Source organism: Vigna unguiculata, chromosome 3, assembly GCF_037176805.1.
Source record: "Vigna unguiculata cultivar grain cowpea cultivar isolate G323 ecotype 2 chromosome 3, ASM3717680v1, whole genome shotgun sequence".
NCBI classification, from domain to species: domain Eukaryota; kingdom Viridiplantae; phylum Streptophyta; class Magnoliopsida; order Fabales; family Fabaceae; genus Vigna; species Vigna unguiculata.
This window is the reverse complement of record NC_140794.1, coordinates 48,891,408-48,897,407: the sequence shown is the minus strand read 5'-3', so window position 1 is coordinate 48,897,407 and position 6,000 is coordinate 48,891,408.

Genomic DNA, 6,000 nt, shown 5'->3' with positions numbered 1-6,000 from the left:
TATTCGTTGTTCTTGGATTTGTATACTTTTAGTCAAACTGTTATCCTGTTCCTAATGGCATCATGGTGTGCCTAGTTTTTGTAGGGGTGGTGTTAAGAACCCCAGGACTGCGTTGTTATACTAATTTATGTGTGGCGTTTCTTTTAATTACGCGTATTAATTAAATGGGACGTTACACTTTCAAGTTGAATATATAAATTTTTTATTTTTTCTTGAATAAAAAATATATAATAGCATTTTTAATTTATATTTACTATATTTCACAATAATATATGCAAGATTACTAAGTCAAAAATTTCCAACTTATTAATCTATTAAAATATCTTATATGAAACAACAACTATTTTATGCTATATATTAAACATATTATAAATTGTATGACACCCATTATTTAATTTTCCATTTAACTATGAATGTAAACAAAATTCAGTTTTCTATATTAAATTCATCAAATAAAAATACATGAGTAAAAGTAATTAATTAAATTAATTCGCCGGTAAATAGAATATATATATATATATATATATATATATATATATATATATATATATATATATATATTATAAAATAGAGTATTGGCTTCAATTTTTCTCTTTATAAAAAATAAACTTAAAATATTTTCATAATAACAATTCGTCCGTGTAAATAATATTTTCATAATACAGAAGTAAAGTAAAAATTATAATAAAGTATCATACTTCAAATAAGTGATGATATGACTCTTATTTATAATCTTGATGAAGTAAGGACGGTTGAATTAGTGGAATGATTTTGTAATGCAATTTTTCAAATTTTATAATTAATATCCTTTTATTTTATTTAAATACTATATATAATGAATTTGAGTCAAAATATTATAAATTAAAAAATATATAAAGTCAAGGTTGAAATTGCATATAGATATAAAAAACAACTTGCATCCAATAGAAGTTGAACCTATACCTAAGGTTTAGGGTTTTCATGAGTTAGAACGTTGCTAATCTTTTATTGATATCATTAACTATGTAGTTTTTAAAATTGGGAACCAACTAGGTTCCATATCCAATCGAACATTAGTTTAATAGTCAAATTTTTAAGTTCAAAAATCAAATCAGAGTCTTAAACTAGCCAAACCCATTTAAATTCAAGCAAAGCTCAAAGCTCTGTTTCTTAAGAATATTTTTTATTTTAATTTGATCTAAAATACTTTAAAATAAATAAGAAAAACGCATACTAAAAAATTGTCCATGGATATACATTTTTTTAACAATTAATGTTTTTTATTTGTAGTAATAATTAATTAATGTAGTAATAATTTGTAATTGTTTTGATTTGTTGAGAAAATAATTTTGGAAAATGTATAAGTACATGTTTAAGTAATTTAAGTTAATTATTATTTTTGTTGTTGAAACTTTGTAAAGTAGCAATTGATATTACGGTTGATTTTATAAAATAAAATATTTTTAAATGTATTATTTTATGTTTTTAAATTATTCAACAATAGGAGATGGAAAATCATTAATTAAGAAATGAAAAATATATACGTATAAGGTAATTTAGTAATATTTTGTACCTGTTGCAAATTCTTGAGATAATAATATTTGAAAATGTATATGGTTAAATAGTTTAAGTTCAATATTATATTGTCGTTGAAAGTTATAAAGTAGGAATTTTCTACCAGTGCATTTTATTTAAAATTAGAAAATTAAATTCAATGTATAGGTTATTAAAGTTATAGTTTAAAAATATAGGAATAAGTAATTGGACCAAAATTTATTGTTTAACAAAAAAATATTAATTTGAATTTATTTAACGAAATTAATTTGAATTAAATTTGATAAATGTATATTAATATAGTTAAAGAATAGTTAATAGTAAAATTACTTTTACACTATGAAAATATATTTAAAATCGAAATGGAAATAAATAACAATTCTTGAAAAGCAAATATACCTAATAAAGTTGACGTAATTGAAAATAAATTTAAATAGATGAATTACAATATTCGTCTAAAGAGATAACATGTATATATTATAGTAAAATACATTAATTAGATGTATATATTTATAAAAAATTACCTTACAAGAGAAAAGAAGAAAAAATGAAAAAAAAAAGGGAATAAGGTAAGAAGATGAGAAAAGAGGATAAGGTAAGATTACTTGACCTACATATAATCTTGACTTTTAAAATTCAAGATAAGATAGCAATATTTTGAAGTTATAAATACATAGACATAAAGAAAGAGAGAAGGAGAGAGACAAAAAGCAAAACAAAGATAAAAAGAGAGAAACATAGAATCAAAGGCAGTGGCGGAATTTGGACAAAAAATGTAGGGGAGTCAAATAGATTTGTTATATATAATTTTTTTTAGTTAGAAAAAAAGCTCTTCATCTTTTCTCTTCATTTTCTCTGCTTAAAATAAGCACACATAATAGTAGAATTTTTAAAAAAATATTACTATCATTCACTATTATATCATGTTATTGTTTTATGATACCAAACCATGAATACCATTTTAGATAAACCCTTCGTACCTTATCAATTTGATTTTGTGGTATTGTCAAATTTGAGACCGTTTTTCTCGCGTTGTAATGAATTTTTAAATTCATTATATTATAACTTTAAGAACTTTAGATATTTGTTTTTTATTGTCTTGAATTCTTGGTTCTCATAAAACCTACCTCTTAAAAAAAAAGAGAATCAATTTTTTTACTTTTTATCATAATCTTTCTAATATAAATTTATCATCTCTCACCTATCTAAAAAAAATAAAATTTATATTCAGAAATCACAATCATCACAATGCAAAACATAACAAAACTCATACCACTTTAATTAAATAAGCAACACCGTATGAAATTCAAAACTTTTAAAAAAATTTACCATAGGCAGCAAAAAACACAAAATCCGTAAATTTCACAATTAAAGATTATAATAATATGGGGAAAATTATAACTAGGGTTCATACCAATTTCATAAAAGAATCCCTAAAATCATAATTAGGGTTTTATTAATTTAGGATCAACTTAATTTGGGATAAACATTCTAAAAAAATCATAAATTTAACATACATAAATCATAATAAAATATTAACCTTGATCTGAGAGATCATGCAATAATGTATATTTCAATCTCATTTTATGTGTTTTTCAACCTCTATTTCCCAATCTATCTCTTTGTATTTATTTCTCTTCACACACTTTCATCATAATTTACATGGTGGAAAGATCTTATGGCGAAAAAAAAAATCCTAATCTCTTTTATAAATCAATGTCTCCATTAAATTTTTTTATTTTATCTTTTATTATAATTTTTCATAATATAAACTTAATATAAATAATATATAAATATAATTTAAAAATTATATAAATACATATAAAAAAAATCAAAAGAAAAAAAAATGGGGGAGCCACAGCTCCCCCCTGTCACCACATAGGTCCGCCAGTGATCAAAGGGGAGACAAATACAAAGATAAAGAGAACCAAATAAATATAATTTAACTCCAGTAACAAACTGGTCCATGCTTTTCATTTTTGATTTAATATATCTTTAGTTACATTCAATATTGTTTGATCACTAATTAAATTTTCAATAAATACTTACAACATATCGAATGACAAAATAATATTTTTTTACTATTATAACACAATTAGAAAGGAGTGGAGACATATGACTATTAATCTTGACGAGTCCATCAACTCAATCTTGAAGAAGAGGAGAAATCTTCCAATCTCTTATATGGTTATAGCAATATATACCTATTGCAACAAATTTTTCACTAATAGCGGTAGACAAGTCGCAACCATGATATTGATCATGTCTACTCTGAAGTTGCACAAAGGTTAGAAGATGCACAATCAAAGGCAAACACTCATACAGTGCTTCCTTTTGACTCGAGGAGTACCATATTTTTAATACAAGAAGCACAAAATCCAAGTGACATATATGTTGGAAATATTTTAATATAATTTAAAAATATATAATTAAAATATTATCCTACGGATACTTGTATTTTTTATGGACTTTTAATTTTACAAGTAAATGATGTTATTTTTTGTTAACGACTATATTTTTATTATGAATTAATATTTTATTTAATCACTTATTACAATTGACTCTTAAGTCTCTTTTTATTACCTATAAATACTCCATATTTGTATGAGAAACAAAAAACAACAAACACTAGAGCTCATACAAAAGTGTTTTGTATTCTTCTCCATATTATATTTTAAGACATTAGTGTTCATAAGGTTAGGAGATCATTAGTTGCACTCAATTGATGTGATAGGTTGTTATATATTGGGAGAGAAACGCATATGATTTTGTTTTGGATGTGCGTAAGGATGTTTTCTCTCTCATGACATCACTTTGTCTGCCTCAACCCAAGATATTTGTACTTCTTTCCTTATTTATTTTTTATCTATTCTTGTTATAAGAATCGTTGGGTTTGATTAATATTCTTTTATTCATATATATGTCTTGGTATTATTATTGCTTTAATAATAATTATATTATTCATATTTTTTTATTACTAGTATGTTATTTGTTTAATCATTTCTAACATTCTAGGAGAGAAAAATATTTTTCATTTCTAACATTAAAGACAATATAGAGCAGAAGAATGAAAACATTCTTTATGAACTATTGTGTTTGTTATAATTATAATTAAATCAGTCTCAACTAAATCTAAAAATTTAAATTTATGTGTATAATTGTTTTTATTCCTTAAGTAACATCTTCATATCGTGCTAATCTAGTGCAGTGAAAGAAAAAAAAATGCTTTGATATGGTAAGTGTTATTCTACAAATTCTAACTCATTTAAATTTATATGAAGTGAAATTTTATATTTTGTTTATCATATTCTCAAATAGAATTCCTTGCAAGGTTGTGATAAAATTCTTGTGAGTTACAAAAAAAAAGGAGAGCCACATTTAAAATATTTCAAAGTGTGGGGGTGTCTTGTAATGGTTAATATACATATTAATAAAAAATAAATAAAATTTCTTGGTTATATATTCTAAAGTGAGTGAGAATATAGTACTATTTTGCCTTCTAGTGATAATGTTATTTGTGATTCTTCTAGTTATGGCATTCAATATGTCTAATTTCTTGAGATGATTGAATGATATATTAATGTAAATTGGATATTATTTATGGTGACACAAATCAACTACTGATTATGGTTATGTTTTAACCTTGGATGGAGGTGCACTATCATGAAAATATGTTAAAAAGTTGTTATTCTGTCATGATCTATTATGCAATCATAAATTGTTTTTATTTCAATGCATCATGACAATCAAATTTTAATATTTATTAAAGTTTCAAGTAAAAATGTCAATGAAAAATCAACATACGAGAAATATAGACAAATTTATTAAAAACTTAACTATTCATGATATTATATCTCTTGACTTTCTCAAGTCAAAAAGAAATATTGCAGATCTGCTTATCAAAGGGTTGATGCATCAACAAGTACTTGAGTCGTCGAGGGAAATGAGACTAAAACCCATAAATAAGTTGCGACAATAGACACCCATTTCTACATGAATGGTGATCCCATGGAATGAAGTTCAATGGGTAACAACAAAGTTGTTGTTAACTAAAGTTCACCAACTAATTTGATTAAATTTTGTCTCATTCCTATGATGAGATGTACTATAAATTGTGGCAATAATTAGGTTGAAGTATCTGCATTATTATGCTTATATATATATATATATATATATATATATATATATATATATATATATATATATATATATATAAATACCTCTTAATAAACCCAATGAAAATTATTGTGGAGGTCTGAGTCACAAACCACCCTTTGAGGGTTTAACTAGTGAGTGTGATGGTGGGGTTGCCATTGTGAGACCTGGACAAGTCTCTAAGTCACACTCATAAAACAAGATACATGCAAATGACCGTAATGTGAAACCACTAATTAGAATATAAAATGAACATCGATATGTGTTCTTTACTAAAATCCGGTCATAGGGGATGTAGCTCAGGACAATTAA